Below are 18,839 nucleotides of genomic sequence, written 5' to 3' on the forward strand. Positions count from 1 at the left end.
CCCCCCCCCCCCCCCCCCCGAAAAAAACACAAACTAATTAAACACAGAGCCTCCAGCCTCCCAGCGGTCACATCACATGACCTTTAATGTTCATTATCTATCCAATCAGGGATTTCGGGGGGTGGTGGGGGTGGGGTGGGGTTGCAGTGGACAGGTCAGAGGTCAGGGGATTAGGTGTGGGAAAACGAGGCATTATGGGTGAGTGCCCTGTGGCCATGTCAGGTCACCTAGGTCTGCACAAACTGTGGCGGGGGAGGACACTGTGTGTGGTGTGTGTGTGTGTGTTTGTGTGTCACATTGTAAAAGCTCATTACCAGTCTTACAGGTCGTCTGCAGCCGCAAGCAGAGCACATCAATCAGTCAGCGGCGTCGCATTTCTGCACACAGCAGGTGCAGGGTTACTTACACACACACACACACACACACACACACACACACACACACACACACACACACACACACCCACACCCACCCACACACACACAGGGTCTGATTCAACTATCTAAAGACCATCCCATCAATATTTTTTCTGCTAACAGTGAATAAATAACTAAACATGTTGCAGCTCGTAGTTTTGGTTTTGCGGCTCAGCCTCAGTGTTTCCTGTCACCTGTCCAGTTCGGCCACAGCTGGAGAGCAGCTGTTTTTACGAGGCACAGTCATACAGTTCACCGACTGTGACACGTGTCGGTGATTTATCTCAGTGCTCCAGAACATTTGATTAAAAACAGGAAGTGAAAGTGATTCTGATCCTTCAACTCAGAGCCTCAGAGGTCTGGAGGAACCGTCAACAACAAGGACAAACACGGTCAGTGAGGCATCATCAGGGAAACGACAGACAAACACTCGGTCATGTGGATAATGTCACTCAGGCTACATCTACACTACTAGAACTTAGCTTTAAAACTCATCATCTTTTTCTATATTTACTCCTGGCATCCGCACGACTTGCTGCAGTTACTGAGCTCCTAAAACAGACGCTGCTGGGGTTGTGTTTTATTTTGAAAACTCTGGGGTTGTGTTTTATTTTGAAAACTCTGGGGTTGTGTTTTATTTTGAAAACTCTGGGGTTGTGTTTTATTTTGAGGTCACAGCCACGCTCTCTCCTGATTGGCTCCCATCAGCCTGGCCTACCAGTGGTGAATACAACATGATAATGAATGACAGTGTTACTGACCTTGTTGTCTTTGCTAGCAGCTGTTGTTCAGTTACAGTCTCTGTTTTAATGCTACAGCTGATGTGTGTGTTTTCAGCTGTGTTAGCCTGGACAGAGATCATCAGTCCTGATACGGAGCTGAAGCGCTCGTCTGTTTTAAAATGAAGACGTATTTGTGTGGAAGTAGCATCAGAAAACAAAGATGGAGGTCGTGCGGTGTTGCTTTTTTCGCTGCAGACTACGGTTCTCATCTCAAATCAGCGTTGACCAACAGTCATTTAACCTGGGCCACAGTCTTTCCCTAACATCTCCTTCATTGGCGGATCAGACTTTCTAAATTAATAACGTTGTACGAGTCATTTTCCCGCCTGATTGCTCAGACACTGTGGGTCTGAAGACGTGTGTTTGTCTGTTTTCAGCAGAATTTCCCTCACTACAATCCCACATGTCGTCTGGACCGTCTTCACACTGTAATTACTTATTTAAACCTTGACGCCACAGGTGCACAGATACACAGCGAATACCCACCTCTGGGCAGGTGGACCCTCCATGTGCCTCCCAAACATACAGTCTTTAATATTTAGCAGCACCTCCTCACAGACAATATAAGAACCCCATTAAAACAGCACCAGGTCTGAGGAGGAGAGCTGCCTCGACAACAAACCCTCCACACCCCAGAACCCATCAACACACACAGTATGAAGTCAACACAAGGCGCTCAGAGAGAGAGAGAGAGAGAGAGAGAGAGAGAGAGAGAGAGAGAGAGAGAGAGGATCATCTCCTGATAATTGATCAGACGGACACATCGTTAGATAAGGACGCCGGCCGCAGCGCAGCAGGGGGGGGAGAGATTCAGATCCAGAAAGCAACATAAAATAAAAACTGCACTGAAATGTCAGAACCATAAGTAAAAGTAAAAGTACGCTGCTCTCAGTGCAGAAAAATGGCCCCTGTAAGTGTTTTACTATCATATATTATTGGCTGATTATTACTGATGCATTAATGTGGCGAGCTGCATTTCACCAAACCAGAGCTCAGTAGGTTTTTATATATTTATACACGACGGCAGAGAAGAACCACATGAACCTGGTTTATCAAGTGGAAACTTCTTGTTGGAAATGTTTGGATAAAATGAGATCGAAACGCCTCCAGAAGACGCCCACACCACTGAAGTAAAGACCCAGTGTTAGACAAGGCTTTTACACACACACACACACACACAGCCTCCCCCAACTAATTCAACCAACAGTTTTCCAGTTTTCTGTCTCGTGACGGAGCTGACAGCACGCCGGTGGATCCTCTCCGGCTGCACAGACTTCAGAGGCCGTTTTATTTCCAAATTCTAAATAATCTGCAGCAGCCGGAGGAGTGAAGGAGGACGGATCACACGTCGCCGCCGCCGCCGCCGCTTTTTATCTTATCAGGATGAAAACGACGCCTCACTCACTTCCTTCTTCTATCAACACAACTGCAAAAACCGAGTCCGGGCGCCTCGGAAATTACTTCTTTTTCATGCAGCCGCTCCGTGTCCACACGGGCGTGGAGTGTTCTTCTTCTTAACAAGAAGAAAGTCTAATGTAAAGCAAAGACGTTCTGCATGTGTGTAAATGGAGCGTGATGTCAAGGTCAAGGTCGCTGTGACCTCACAAAACACGTCTTTGGCCATAACTCACGAATTCACACGCCAGTTCTGACGTAGTTAAACTCAAGCGTCTGTAAGGATAAAGTGAAGTGACGGCATTGTATATCCAAAGGGTCAAAGGTCAACTTCACTGTGACATCATTCAATAGCTGTAGCTCAGGCAGGAGAACATTCGCTGCGATTGCGGGTGTTTCCCCCTCGTCAGCCTCTCGGGGCAGTAACGAGCCTTTGTGGTTTAGTGCAGCTGAACAAAGTGAAGAAGACTCGACCTCTTACTCGTAGACGAGCGACATAAAGGTGAAAGGTACGTTTTCAAACACTGAGAAGACGGAAGAGGAAGAAGAGTTTGTCTTTGTTCAGGTCACAGACGCTGCACCTCCGTGTTGTTTTTATCACGCAGCACTGTTCCTGTAGCATGCTAGTTTACCGACCTGGAGCTAAGCTAATCAGAGCATCTGATCAGTCAGTACAGTGAGTCCACACACAGCTTCAGCGTTACATCATGTCCATGTTAAACCTGCAGGGACCGAAGGCTCAAGAGCGTGAACCGATCCCACAGATCCAGATCCAATAAAACCAGGACAGACATCACTGCTACAGACACGTTCACTGGTTAATGAAGCCACAACTTTAAGAGCTAGAGCTTCAAATCCGCTCTCCAGAAACCTGTGGGTGACGTCACGGAGGCCACGTCCATCTTTGTTCACAGCCTGTGGATTAAACACAATCTGTCGCCACGTTTAATTGGTATCGTGAGAGGAAGGAGAAAACTTCGCTCAGTGGAAACAGTTTGTCTGCAATTGTGTTTTGTCGACTTCTCCTTTTGTCAGCGGGACGCTGTGACTGAGTGAACGACGGCGGCGGACACACCTCATCCACGAGGAAACCGCCGTCAGTTCATCCACCAGACTTATGTGAATCACAACAAACGACCGTGGCCAGTGAATCAGAGGCCTGCAGCAGCTTTAGAAACAAACTGTCTTCCTGTGTAAAACACTGCATCGCTTATATTTAGTAGGTAACAATCTTAAAAAAGCCGTGTGTGTATTGCAATATTGATCCGTCTGTGATATTTTTCTCTCCGTCCTCTGAATGAGCCTCGACGCTGCTGTGCTAAATCTGAACCCAAGCGCTTGGAGCAAACATTAATAATTTCCACTGCAGCTTCCAGAGCCACTGAAGCAGAAGAAGAAGAAAAATCACAGAATAAAACAACCTGAAATTACTTGAAAGCCAATTACAACATGACGCTGTAATTATCCGACGACCTGTGTGTGTTGTCATTCAGAGTTTAACACTGACGCTGCAGCATTTTATTCCTCTTCTCAGCTCACACGAACAAGGCGATAAAGGAATCAGGAAACCGGTCACGTCAAAGTGAAAGCAACAGAATCGACAACAAAGAGCCAAACTGATAAAAAACCAGGAGTCTGACGCCTCTGTGCACCACGAGCCTCGGACACACACACACCCACACACACACACACACACACACACACACACACACACACACACACACACGCCGGGGAGAAAAGAGTGTGACATTTGAAGCAGGAAGAAGAAGAAAAGAAATAAAAAGCAGCATTTTGCTTCTCACCAGATTTGCAGATGGAAAATCCAAGTGTGGTGAAACCTGATGGGAAGAGACGGAGGAGCGTCTCAGTCACAGTCGACGACTCCGGGAGGAAATCCAGTCTGTAAGAAAACATCAGGTGTGAGACGACCTGACGATATAATGTGTGACAGGAGCGGAGAGGAAAGTATGTACCAGACATTAAATATAAATCAATTCAAAATGATACACAGAGAGAAAAGAGTGTGTGAACAGACAAACTGTCAATCAAACAGCAGCTGCTCGTTTCTGTCGCCACCAAAGTTTTTCTCTTAATTTGTGTCTCGTTTTTTTTTTTTTTTTGTTTCCACTCGTCTCCATTTTTTTCTGCTTCACCTGTCAATCAAACAGTCGACGCAGTGATGTTGTGAATTTTCTGTTTCTACAGCTGGAGGCCGCCACTGTTCCCGCCGACTGTGACATCACTTCCTGTGCAGCAGGCGGCAGGTTTTTATTGGCACAACGACATTTTAAATGTTTTGCAGAAACACAATTACAGTCATTCAATGGAATTAAATTAGCAGTAACAATATAGATCTAATTATTAACTGAATCAATAATCACTCTCATACATTATTATAATTATTATTTTACATCAAATACAGGTAATTTTTTTAATCATATTGTTCAGTTCAGTTTTTATATCAGTAAAATCATTCTCCCATTTTATTGTCATTCTCATTATATTGTGACAGGTTTTATTCGCTCTGTCTCTCTCTCTCACTGTACTGTCAGAATAAAAGGCAAAATATATATATATATATATATAAATAAAATAATATCACAGGTTTTGTTTTGCACCGTTAATTAATTATTGATTGTCATTGTCACTGTTTTTCTTTTTGTCTTTCTCAAGTAGGTTTTGCTTGGTTTTCTATATTGTTTTCTTATTGTTGAGTTTAATGGATTTTTATTACTAATTGTGAAACATTGTGTAGCTGCTGTTTGTGCTATAAAAATAAACTTTGTTATTATAATATTATTGTTAATGTGTACGGTTCGTCTTGCGCTGGTTGTGTGTTTTTAATTTGCCCTTTAAATTAAATTAAATTGCCTCCTGGGGACATACAAGGTTTCTTGATTTGAATTGACTCCAACAGTGAGTGTTACTGTGTGACGCACGGCTGTGGCTAAAACCACCAGACAAACCGTTTAACCGTCACTGACATTTACTTTCTGATGTCCTTTCTGTTATTGATGCATTTAGCCTAGCTTAGCATTACGTCTTGACTCTTACTGACACGATGGATTTGTTGTTTAATTAGATTTTTTTTTTTTGCAGTAATAAAATACCTGCAGGAAAACTCCCAACACAAACCACAGTCTTCTTCATTTCAAAGACAAATGTTTCGGTGCTGACGCAGAAGCTCCGGAACAAAAAGGTTGAACCAAGCTCAACTTTCATCATCATCAAATATCTGTTTGTTCTTTTTAGAGAAAAATATCATAAAGTCACTGGTTCCAGTTTTTCCAGTGTGAATATTTGCCGATAATAAACTGACTATATTGGGATTTTTGGACAGAGAGTTAGGTCAGACTTTAAAGGGTCTGATTGGGTTTTTACAAAGTCGGTGGCTGACATTTTATTCAATTAATAATTAAAATAATTTATACAGCACATTAAAGGTTCCATGTTGATGATATATTCCTGCAAAGAGTGGATGTCCACATACTTTTGGCCACGTAGTGCAGTTGGAGGTAATGATGAAGCACATGCTGGATTTACTAAACTGATTTTATGTTTTTATGTTTTACCTTTAAAGAATAATTGATCAGTTTTTCAGCCGATGGATTTCAATCAGGTTCAATCTGTCTGTGACGAGTGGAGTGAAACTCAGCTCTCCTCGTGTTTGAGGTTTGGGAAGGGAACAGAGAGGATGATGGGAAGACTGAAAGACAAAAGGAAAAAACTTGTCTTTATTTTGTCCTCCCCAGCGCTCGCCCCGTCCAGATGGCGTCTCCTCTCTGCAGCCGTACACCACAGGGGGGGGGGGGGGAGGGGGGACCTGCCCAGTGTGAGTGTGGGTAATTTCCCTCTCTCTCTCGTTGGCAGTAAACAGAATCAGATTAGTTTACATGCTCCTCAGTGGATGTGAAGAGAGAACCCTGCTCCTCTGTGAGGTTAAAGGATTAACAGAGTTCGACGCTTTGTGGCGGATTCGCTCTGTGACGACGTCATGTGACGTGTGAAGAAGAAGCTCCCGTGTCAGCAGAGATCACTGCTCTCAGTTACACGTCACCTCCACATGAAACAAACCCAGAGTCCATCAGTGAACACAGGTCCTGTTCAGACCTGTTCGGACCTGTTCGGACCTGCATCAACATCCGTCTTCAGTGATCCCGCCTGAATGTGGTCTGAGTGATCGGATCTCAAATGCGTCGTCCGTGCGTCTCGGGTTGAGCTGTCCACATGTGATCAGATCTCCTGCCGGGGGCCGGAGGATCAGAGAAGCAGGTTTCCCTGGGTGAACACTGTGCAGATAACTGGGTTTCTAATCTGCTTGTTGCCGCGCAGCATGAGCAGGACAACGTGTCTGTGTGGCCGCCGTAAACAGAGAGACGCGTCTCCACATTTTTTAAAAAAGTCTCACTGAAACTGAAACTGACAGAAAGCAGAGACGAGAAGTCAAAATAAATCCATTTCAAAATCAGATTTGTGACACAAACAAAAAAAAAATTCTCTCTCACACTTTGTTTTTTCACATCATCCAATGTGACAATGAACAACAACCTTCCCTCCACTGACGCTCATTCCAGTTGTTGTGTCTTTGAGCCTGAGAGACGAAGCAGGCAACTACAGCAACACGTGAAGACATCAGACAAAAAACACTTTCAAAAGAAAAGCGACTTAATCACCATCACAAACGGAAACGTGAGTCGCACGGACTGAAGCCAATTAGCAGCCTTTTGTAGCCACGGAGGAGGTCTGGCAATCAGAGCTTTGATGTGCGACTTCTCAAAGCGACACGACAGAAACAACAGAGGAATCATCTGTGATCAGGCTGCTGCAGGTGCAGCTGGCTCCGAGTGACGGGACACGAAGAGCGGGAAAACCTGCCCCATCGTGACACAGACAGAGAGACACAAGTCAAAACCAACAGAGCAGAAGGTCAAACTGGATTCAGGTCCTGCTCCTAAACAAGACGACCCTTTACTACGACACTCACGCTAGCGCGCGGCTAACGCAGCAACAGCTGCACTGTGGTAAACTGTCAACACTGCGGCTTCACTTTAGAAAAGAAGGACAAGGTGAAGTGCAACGAGTGCAGTTTGACATTCACTCTCACGTTACATTCATTACGGTTGAATTGTGAGATTCAAATATTTTCCAGAGCTTTATTTTCGAGCGTATATAATAATCTCTTTTTGACTGTTAAAGTTTAACCCCGAACTGAAATCAATAAAAGTGAAAGGAGCTCAGATCAGGTTCTGTAGAGCAACATCTCTCTGTCCTATCCCATCAGCCCCAGCTCTGCAGGGCCTCTAAAGCCCAGTCAGATCACCCTCTCTCTCTCTCTCTCTCTCTCTCTCTGCTCCACAGTTCTGCAGGAATAAAAAACCTCTCTGCATCATTATTTAGTCATTATCATTGTTCTGAGTGGAAGTGGCTTCACTCGCTCGCTCACGGACAAACGGAGGTAAACAGTGAGCGGCTGCGGGGCTGCTGTGATGCTCTCAGTGTGTCGTGTGAGAGCGCCCACAGGCTCGGGTTGGCTGCTGGGGTGAATTTGGATTTTCGAAGCCTCGAATTCTCAGAGCAGCCGAAAACAGCCGAAGACGCTGCTGCTGGGTGAGAAATGGAGGGAGGAACTGAGATAAGACAGATTTCCAGATGAGTTCAGGGACTCTGGGAGGGATTCTGGCTCTGGTTGGGGGGGGGGGGTCGAGGTGGGTTAAAAGCTTCAGATACACTTCTGCTGCTGCTGCTGCTGTTTGGCAGCAACAGGGGGGCAGAGGTGACTCGTCCTCTCGTTTGTGGCTAAAATATAAAGATAAAGGACTGTGGTGATTTTAAATTGATTTCCACAAAGATCAGAAAGTTGTTTTTGAAAGTTTCCAGATCAGATAAAAAAGAGAAACGGCTGCTGAACGAGCTGCAGATCCCTTCAAGTAATCTGTGGGGATTTTATATTCTCTTTTTTTTTTTATCTGGTTTATTTTTGCATTATTTCATCTTTTTAAATGTAATTTCACTTTTTATATTCACAGTAAATATCAATCAGTGGCTGAAACGTCTCAATTAATCTAATACCAAAATCTAATTCTGCCAAATAAACAAGAATTCACTCACACACACACACACACACACACACACACACACAGATATCCACTCTGCATGCACGATTAACCCATCGACTCGCTCTCTGCTGCTGCTTCAGTAACTGGTGGAGCTGCCAGAGAGTTTTGGAGCGAGCGCTGGAGAATAATGAGGTTATCACAGCACCGCTCCACGCTTCATTACACCCCCTCAGCTCCCAGATACCCCGGCTACACCAACCGCTGCACGCCCGCTACACCCGGCAGCGCCGAGGCCGAGGAAGGCGCCGCTCGGCTCTACGTTTGCCTGTTGTTTGATTTATGGAGCGAGGTTAGAGTTCAGACACATTCAGGACTTCTACATGTTTGAAGCTCGTTTGAGAGTCAAACTGTTTCGCTGTGGTTTAAATTACCAAGAAAAGCTTTAACTGAAGAGTCATCCTGCTCTCACACTGACGGCACGTCGTCTACTGTAAAACCTTGTGATGTCGCCTCATCGCCAGCTGATGATGGAAGCTTCAACGATTACTACATCGTTCTATTACAAGTGTAACGTGTACAGTATATCGGCTACACATGGCAAACCTAATCACGACCTGCCAGTTTTCTTTTATATATTTCAGCATTATTTAGATTTTGTCAAAGCAGCTTCTGCATTCAGTATTAGTTGATACGACCTCTGACTCTTTTTGTTCTCTGAATCCTGACAGATGTTCAGCTCCTCACGGTCCAGTGCTGCCATCAGTGTGAAACAAGCGATTCACGACATCTATGTGCAGTTAACAGAGTTTAGTGAATCCGACTCATGTGAACAAGCCTCAGAGAAAAACACTGAGACTTTTTGGGACAAAAATAAAAACAGTATTCTTGCATGTATCCGAACAGATTTTCTGGGTCTTAATAAAGGATAAATAAGAGTGGTTGAGGCCCAGCAGCAGTCTGAATCTGGCACATGCAGCCACAGTCATGAAGAATGATGTGAAATAAGTTCAGCCATCCAACTCTGGTGCCAACACTGGCCCACAGCTGGCCCAACTGCTGCTTCTCAGCCCACTTTGGCCCAGTTCCACAGCCCTAAAACCACATCTGGCAGCTTTATAGGAAACAGATCCCACTCTGACGACTCTTGACATTCACACGGCAGATTATTTTTAATGTCTTTCAATTTGACATTTATATATTGATATATTATATTTAGCCGTATTTTCTCCGAAGATCTGACACGTACTGATTTGTTGCAAAGTCACCTGAGTCATCACAAGCATCCGTCATGACTCAGCGCTGGCATTTGAGCAAAGATGGAAGACAAATGTGACTCAGGTGTTTGTGAGGAAAGTGACAGCTGCAAATTAAGACATTAAATCCAGGAAACTGTCCGAGTTTATTCATTCTTCTTCCTGAGAGGGAAATTAAATCTTTTTTAAGATGATTTCTACACTGACGGTGATGATGGCTAAAATCTTATCTTTGGTCCATTTCATTCGGTGAATAACTTGAAATGTGTCGTTACCCAGCATGCAGTGCTTTTCTTTTGTTGTTTTAAAAGTGTTGAAATGATGATTTAGAGTCTGCTGTGTTTTTGCTGCTCGGACGCAGATGGAGATCCAGACACTTCAACGTGGCTCATTACTGAAGGTTTCTCTCTTCTGTCTTCATTTCATCAGCTCTGTCTCACCCCGCGGTTTCTCTCTGCCGAGGCCAAACTAAATAAAAGTTTAACCGCAGCAGCTCGTCACACTGTGGTGTTACAGTCACACATCGGTGTGGAGGTGACACACACTCTCAACATGCACCAGGCTGAACACACAAACAGGCTGTAAACAACCTGCTCTGACATTCACACCAGGGCGCAGCTCAGGGCGTGTGTCTCTGTCTGACCCGACGCAGGTGGTGTGAGCTGAAAGGTGGAGTTTGCATTACCCTGTCTCACACCGTGTCGTTACCACGGTTACAGTTTCCCTGTTTACCCTGATTAAACGAGTGGGCTCCTTATTAATGACCGTCAAAAGGCCGACGTGACTGAACCAGAACGTCATTTTTTATTTTTGTCCAAACCTGGTCCGACCTGGTGAGTACCAGCGAGTCCGGGCAGGCTCTGGTTGGTTGGCTGGTTAGATGGTCGGTTGACCGTCTGGCTGGCTAGCTGGTTGGTTGGTTGGTTAGTTGTTTGGTTGGTTGATTGGTTGGTTGGGTGGTTGGTTGGTTGGTTAGTTGTTTGGTTGGGTGATTGGGTGGTTGGTTGGTTGGTTGTCTGGTTGGTTGGGTGGTAGGTTGGTTGGTTGGTCGGTTGGTTGGGTGGTAGGTTGGTTGGTTGGTTGGTTGGTTGATTGGTTGGTTGGTCGGTCAGTTGGTTGGTTGTCTGGTTGGTTGGTTGGTTGGTTGGTCGGTTGGTTGGGTGGTAGGTTGGTTGGTTGGTTGGTTGGTTGGTTGGTTGGTTTATTTGTTGGTTGGATCAGGTTATGAAACTGGTGAGAAAATAATGGTTGTTGTAGTCACTTCCTGTCCAGTTATATGAGACTCAGACTACACAGTATATTTAATGAAAACTGATGTGAGAGTAAGTTTGTGAAAGAAAAAACTTTCCATTGTTCAATGTTTGAAACAGCACTGAGTTAAGTTATAATGTATATATATATATAATAATGTAATAAGTTATTTCACGTTTAACTGTAGGTTAACACAACTCAGGTGTCGCCACTGAAATATCCACTGCCATATGTTGTCATGACAACAGCTTTGTTGGATTCATTTAGAGTGATTTCATGTAGAGTTTATATACAGAGCAGCAAAAGGTTCATGTCCCAGAGTCAGATCTATCTTAAACTAGAGGAGGAGGAAGTAGCACTTTTCCTGTTGTGTTAGCACTTTTGTTTTAGTGTGTTTGTTTAGTTTGTGGTACGACTGGAGAAACTTTAATTACACAAAGACCATCTTCAGCTTCATCTGCACACAGTCAGAGCTCATTTTTCTCCGTGAGAACAAAGTGTTTTCTGCCGCTCGTCGTCGCTCAGAGAGGAAATCCAGCCTCAGCACGGGGAGATAATCCGTCTTAAAGAAGGAGGAAACTGATTTCACTGCTGATTTCACCGGGCAGAGTCGAATGTTTTCATATCGGGGCTGCATCACATTACACCATGTTTCATGTCAGACACTAAATCTCATCAATGATGAAAAACAACTTTAAATGTTTCAAAAATCTAATTAGATACATGCTGCATTGATCCCTCAGCAACAGCCTCAACCCTCTTTGCTTCCTCTTCAGCAGCTTTAAACTCGTTTTCTTTCAGATGGAAACACTTTAGATGTTGTCATTTTAAACACTTTCCCGAAATTCAGCCCGACTTCTTTGGTACATTCAGAAACTTTGTGGAGACCTATAGAGTCTGAAGTGACGTCCCGTGAGTTTGGCTGCATGGGGTTGGCGTGTGACCACGACCTCACTGCCGCTTCAAACACGACCACGGAGAACTGGACGCACACTGACAAATCCTGGCCTCTGTGTCACCGGGGGCCCCTGGGTAGAGAGGTAGAGGGTCTCTTGTCTGGTCCAGAGGAGGAAACCACGGCAAGACTGGTGTACGGAGATATTCTATATCTGACTGGATCATCAGGGAGTCAGTGAGTTTCAGCTGTTAGCTTGTTTAGGCCTATGTTAGCTTGTCTAGGATAATATTAGCTTGTCTAGGATAATATTAGCTTGTTTAGGGTATATTAGCTTGTTTAGGGTAATATTAGCTTGTTTAGGCTAACAGCGACAGCTCATAACGTGGGACCTGGGAGCTCACAACATTACAGCTACAGCCTTTGGTCTGTCACCATGTTAATCTATTAAAACTGCTGCTGTTCTCTGACCTTATGGAGGAAAGTGCATGTGGATCGAGTGTTGTATTGACAGTCGTGGAATTTCATTGGTCTTCGTACCAACTGCCAAATGTGTGGTGTCATGACGTCCAAACTCCAGAGTCATGGTTTGAAATGAAAGCCTCAGTCTGTATCATCTCTTAAGGCCTTTCTTACACTTTAACAGGATTTCACCTGAATTATTTCTTGATCCACGGAGGTACAGAGCAGCGTTTTGGACCTATCAGAGCTTAGTGGCACCTGGAGGTTGTTCATCATCCTCTCTGATCCACTTTATTTACCTAATATTATAGGTTAATATTATAATTATCATTATTAACCTGTCGTTCTGTTCCTCCATATTGTGGTTCTGTATAAACGGCACTTGCTGGAGGATGTTGTTGCAGAAATTGCAAATCTGGTTTGATTGTTTTATAAAAATTGGTTTTACTCCACTTTATTCTGGTCCAGTTAATGTGTTTCTAACCTAGTTTTGAAAAGTGCTATATGAATAAAAAATGAAAACGACTGTTTTTCTTTAAAAGGAATAAAAGAATCAGATCTGGATTTCAAACTTTGCTCATACAGGAATCAATTCACACCAGCAGAGAGAAGAAGTTTGGCAGAAACACGTCATGAAACTCAAATATACCAACACATGCGGACTTCTTCTGGAGCGGCCACGCCCGCTGCACTCAGGGCGCCGAGTTCAGGAGAGTTGGCCAAATGGATGCTGCATTATTTATGCACAAGATTAACAGCTTGTGTTTGGTGCATTTCTGCTTTTACAAAAAACTCTCACACGTTATCTTTGCTTTTAATCTCTGCTTCATGCTGCTCCTCTCTGTGCTCCCCCCTCCCTGCTACCAGCAGGCCTATCGTGTTAGCTTTAACTGAGCCGAGCGGCGGTCGGCCTGACGCCACGCCTTCGTCTCATCTCCCCAGGTTCATTAGCTGCACGACGGCGCCTTCCGTCGGAACAACGGAGATAATGAGGAAGCTGGCGGCCGCGTGGAGACACAAAGAGGCGGAGGGAAAGATAACAGTCACGACGTGTACTCACAGAGCTTTCCCTGGTTATACACACCTCTCATTGTGACACACACACACACACACACACACACACACACACACACACACACACACACACAGCAGCAGTGTAGGAGCAAAGGTAGAGAGGGGATCTCACACACACCGAATACCTGAGTCACTTCCCACACACAGCCATAAAAATACACAGAGGAGTATGTTCAGTTGTACTTATGAGAGAGCGAGGAAAGAAAAGGTTTCCCAAAGACAAAGTTTTGTTTGCGTGAACTTAAACAGAGTGTGTCTTTGTGTACATTACTGTGGTGTGTTCAAGTACGTTAAAAAAGCATCAGTGAGCGCTATAAATGGATTTGAGTAACTGGGTTGGCTTTATGTAACAGCATCAAAACCTTGTGAAACATGGTTTCTGTACTCGGGGTTACACACACCTGCTTCACCTGGCCGTATATTCAGGTACGCAGGTTTAAGACCAGTATTTTACATTCACGCCACTTTCACATAGAGATGCCAAACACGGGCGGCCCAGTGAGTGAGTTCAGAGAACACGCCGGCGTTCAGGAGTCAGAGGCGTGACGTGGAACACAACAGTGTCAGTGCCTCTCTTCTGATTGGCTCACTGTTTTCTGAGTGATCCAATAAAAATAAAGCACATTTCAGGTAAAAACACTCAGAGAAACCAAATCCTGCAAGGTTTGGATGGTGGGTCCAGGTGGGCGGGGCTTGGTGACTGCTTTGTTGTGACATCACAAAGTTCCAGAAGTCCTGACGGCTGGTTTTAAGGCTCAGTTTCTGAATACAGGCTGTGTGCATTTCTCTGTGGACTGAGGCTTTGATACTTTCACAGTATTAATATAGAAGCTAGAGCTGATCTATAATCACACTACACCTGGACACAGACCTTTACACTGGAGGAGCTTTAAACCATTTCTGCTCTCACTACGTAGTCTGTCACTGTGTTGTTGATCCAAATGCCAAGAAACACACACACACACACACACACACACACACACACACACGTTTTATCTGTGACGATCTGAAAAGTCTGTCTGTGTGTGATCTCACAGTGATCAGGGGTCACTACAGTTCATGTGAAGGAGTTTTCCTCCATGACCTGGTTTCTCTTTCGTCTGACACGACCTCAGTCCCACGCCAACTCTGCGGGCCACTGTCGGCCCGAGCCCGGCGGTTTGGAAACAGGGTTCTGCTTTCTTACACACACTTTGCTGAGTGGGTGAGGGACAAACACACACACACACACACACACGCACACACACACACACACACAGTTGCTTCCATCAACCTTCCTGAAATATTTAACAGTCTCTCTCTCTCTCTCTCTCTCTCTCTCCTCGGTTGCTACCGTCACTTCCTCCTCCTGACTCAGCATCCCCTCAGCCTCGTGGAGAAATGGCACTGCAGTCACACTCAGGTTGTATGGAGACGGGGTTCAGACAGAGGCTATGAACATCCCTCTATATCTGCCTTCTTCCACCAAACACCAAATCATTGATCATCTGTTCGACTGTAAACATTACAGCTACATCCACATTTAATGTCAACACTTAGACAGGAAGTCCTGAACCAGCAGCAGAGACCTGAGTGGAGAAAGATACTGGACATACACTACTGGTCCAGGGGATTTGGAGTTTGGAGGCGATGGCAGCCTTCGGTCCTGTGTTTTTAACATTTTATATCTTTATATACTTCCGTAACGAAACCAACGAATCAACTGAAACTTTTCGATTTTTCCCTGCTGAACGTTTTCTACACAGTCTCACAGTTTTTGGATCCGCTTCCCTCCCTCCGGGCACGAAGACTCTGGTTTATCTCAGGACGCTGCAGACACTCGAGACTCGCTGTAGGAAGACGATCCATCACAGTCCATACTTTGCTGCCTTTAATTTCATTTGCCAAAGTTACATTATGATAATGTGAAGCTGCAGTTGTGAACTGAGATGATTGTTTTTTTGTTTTTTTTTATCTCACACTCAGACACTCAGACATCTCACATCTGATAACTGGACGCTGAGAGGCTTTTATTTCACAGATCTCATCCAGAGAACATGAGCTAACACTGACGTTGTGTTAAACATGATGTGAATTAGCTCCTTTCTGACATTTAGACACGAAATCCCTCCTCAATATGAGTCATTACACGTCACGGAATCTGATTTCCAAAGCTCATCAAAATTAACTGTTTGCAAATCAATAAGAAAACAGTAAAGCCCCGAACTAAACGTTGGTGGGTTTCACTGCGAGTGTACAGCTTCTGATTTGTGTGTGAGACACACAGTCACACACACACACACACACACACACACACACACACACACACACACACACACACAAGCAAAGTGATTCTGTGTCCTCCTGGCAGACACACAAGGGATGGAGCAGAGCGACTTTTTGGAGAGATGATCAAAGTTTGACTGAGTCTGTGAGGACGGAGCCTTCAGCCGCCTCGGGCCTGCTTCCTGTCCTCAAACAGACCAGGACAGAAGAAGAAGAGATGGAGGATTGTGGCCCCTGGAGCCAGACGTCACGTCCGCCACCGTGCTCCGCGGCTCGTTTCATCATGTCGAGACACTTAGAAAGCTGATGGAAATGGATCATGTGGATCATGAAATGACATTTTTACATGTGTGTCTCGTGTCGATAAGCAGCCGAGTCACTTTCATGCTGAAGTCACGTCGGCAGCAGCGAACATGAACCACATGGACCACAGTCATGTTCTCATGGCCGTCAGACGTGTTACATAAACACCAATGATGCTGCTGTTTGTCTCTTGTTGAGAAGCAGCTGCAGCCACACAAGTTTTAATTCAACCCAGAACGTAAATAATATCCACAATTTAATATCTCTGAGTCAGAATCAGAATCAGGTTTTCTGAGGTTTTCACATACGAAGAATTCATTTTGCTGTTTTGGTTCAAACAATAAACATAGAAGAAGAAAAGAAATGCGGCCAGGGAGCTTAAATATTAATAGAAACATTTTCAATGAGGAAAAATGTATAAAATACAGTCCAGGACAAATATCGCAATGTACAATATTCTAGTGGGGGGGTTATAATATAATTATATTATTGCGCTTTATGTTCCAAGTTTAAAAAAAGATCAAATAATAATCATATTACTGTATATTATTATTATTGTTTCAGGTATAATTTTTATTTAGTAAAAAAACGAGAAAAGAAAATTCCAGATAATTTGAAAAATATTGTATATGGCAGAAAATATAATACAACATCCGATATTATTGAATATCGGCCCAAACCTACGAGAAGAACAACTCAAGATTAAAGCTCTTCAGCATCACAAGGAATATGAGATACTACATGTAGACGTGAGGTCACGACACACACCGTCTGTTCATTCACATGTTTTCCTTAAACACTGAACACACACGCAGCTGCATCACATCAGCGACTTATCAAAACTTCAGCATCGCATGTCAGGAGAGGAAACAAAGCCAACGAGCGCCGCCACAAAAGGCTGCATCTCACGCAAAAACATCGTCTCCAGCTGATCCATCATCGGCTGTCACGCCGGACGCCCCGTTCAGGAGTGGAGCTGTCAATCAGAGGGACAATAAAGGCATGCTGGGAGCAAAGTTCAGCTCCAGTAGGACTGACAAGAGGAGACGAGATGGATACAGACAGGAAGGATGACAAGTCCTCTCCCGGGATTCTGAGAGCAGCCATTTTTAAACCTTTAGACTGCGCTGTAAAAACATCACAGGAAGATTACACTGAACTGAACCTGATTAATCATCAAAGAAATCCAAAATCTCATTACGACAAACAGCAACAGCTTTAACAAACTAGTTTCTGAGACGACAAAATGCACAAAGCCTAAACCTTTTCCACAGTTTCCACATTTATCTGCAACAGATGGAGGAAATAACAACATCGCTGAAGGGAGAAAATAATGACAGAAATTACAAGATTTGTGTCGTGATTGAAACTGAAATAATTCCCTGTATCCTCAGACTGAGATCAGACTGTCAAACAGACTTCCTTCACTCTGGAGACACGACCTCTTCCACCCTCAGACGTCAGGATTTACTCAGCTCAGAAGCCTCAACGAGTATTTCACTGAGCTGATGATGCGACAGCTGACCAGGAGAACAACAGAAGGACCGACACTGACGTTAATGTGCCGACTGACCTCGAGAGGAGGTGTGAACTATGACTGTTGTCTGTTGATGATTGTTTCCTGTTTCCCACCAACAGTCAGTCCTTTTTAACCAAGTAGATTAAAGCTGCTTGAAGCCAGAACACTTTTTCATCACCACCTGGATACGCTCTTTTATTAGCATTAGTGGGCGTGGCTCAGTCGTCCACCACCTGGGCCCAGACTAAAGTACCTCAACAACTACTGACACTAAAGTTTGAACAGACATTCTTGGTCTCTTCCTCGAGCGCCACCCTCAGCTCACATTTTAAACAAGTTTTATACTTTGGTTTCTGACCAAATACCTGCAGAACTAATGATGTTGGAGTTTACTGCTAATTAGTAAAAGCTAGCATGCTAACATGCTAAAGTGGTGAACGGACTGATTCCATCCTGTTTCTACAACAACTGCAGAAGCTTATCTTTAATTCCTGCTCGTCTGCAGCGTAAACAGGAACAATTAGCGGATTTACTCTCATCTCATCATTCATCAGCTGGGGAAACTCAACAACATGCTGCACACACACACACACACACACACACACACACACACACACACACACACACACACACCGGTGAATCACTTCACCACCAAACATCTGTTTGTGTTGTTTTTCTCAGATTTAACATCAGAACTAAACGCGACATTCTCCATCTGAAGCTTCAGCTGACGACGAACAGGAAGCAGTCCCAAAATAAAAGCCTTCCCAGTGGACGCTCGCTGTGATCATCAGTTTAAAAAAGTAGATTACAGAGCCTGACACAGTGACGCACAGCTCATTAAAGACTGATCACAGAGCTCTGACACAACAAACCAGGTGTTTCTTCCTCACCTGTCTGCGGATAAAACACTGCAACTACATCTTTTTGTTTCATTTGTTTGTTTGTTTGAGCCCCGCCCTGTGCACACACGTCTCACATGTCTCCATGGAAGTAAAGACGAGACGTGTTTTGGGCCGGAGTGCAGCTCAGGTCATTAAAAACCCAAAAAAGATCACAGCCGGACTATATGAAAAACATCTAAAGCCAAGTCTGAAATATTTAGAGTCACGTCCTCCCCTACAGCCCTGGTACCTGCCTGCTGCTGCCCCCCCCCTCTCCTCCCCCC

The 18,839-nt window shown here is 44.5% G+C and overlaps 1 protein-coding gene across 5 annotated transcripts in view; it reads right to left on the reverse strand.

The window, feature by feature from the left end:
• The window catches only part of large2 (LARGE xylosyl- and glucuronyltransferase 2), a 185,072-nt gene that overhangs the window by 40,354 nt on the left and 125,879 nt on the right, over positions 1-18,839 (reverse strand). For 4 of the 5 annotated variants that reach the window (XM_087170112.1, XM_087170115.1, XM_087170113.1 and 1 more), the window contains one exon: positions 4,396-4,493. The gene's annotated coding sequence lies outside the window, so the exon portion shown is untranslated. Of the gene's footprint in view, positions 1-4,395; positions 4,494-6,165; positions 6,275-18,839 lie in introns of those variants that run through there. The other variant, XM_087170114.1, reaches the window with a different exon arrangement.

Source organism: Seriola lalandi, unplaced genomic scaffold, assembly GCF_002814215.2.
Source record: "Seriola lalandi dorsalis isolate HSWRI2012SDOR001 ecotype SW California unplaced genomic scaffold, Sedor1 jcf7180002054929, whole genome shotgun sequence".
Taxonomy (NCBI): domain Eukaryota; kingdom Metazoa; phylum Chordata; class Actinopteri; order Carangiformes; family Carangidae; genus Seriola; species Seriola lalandi.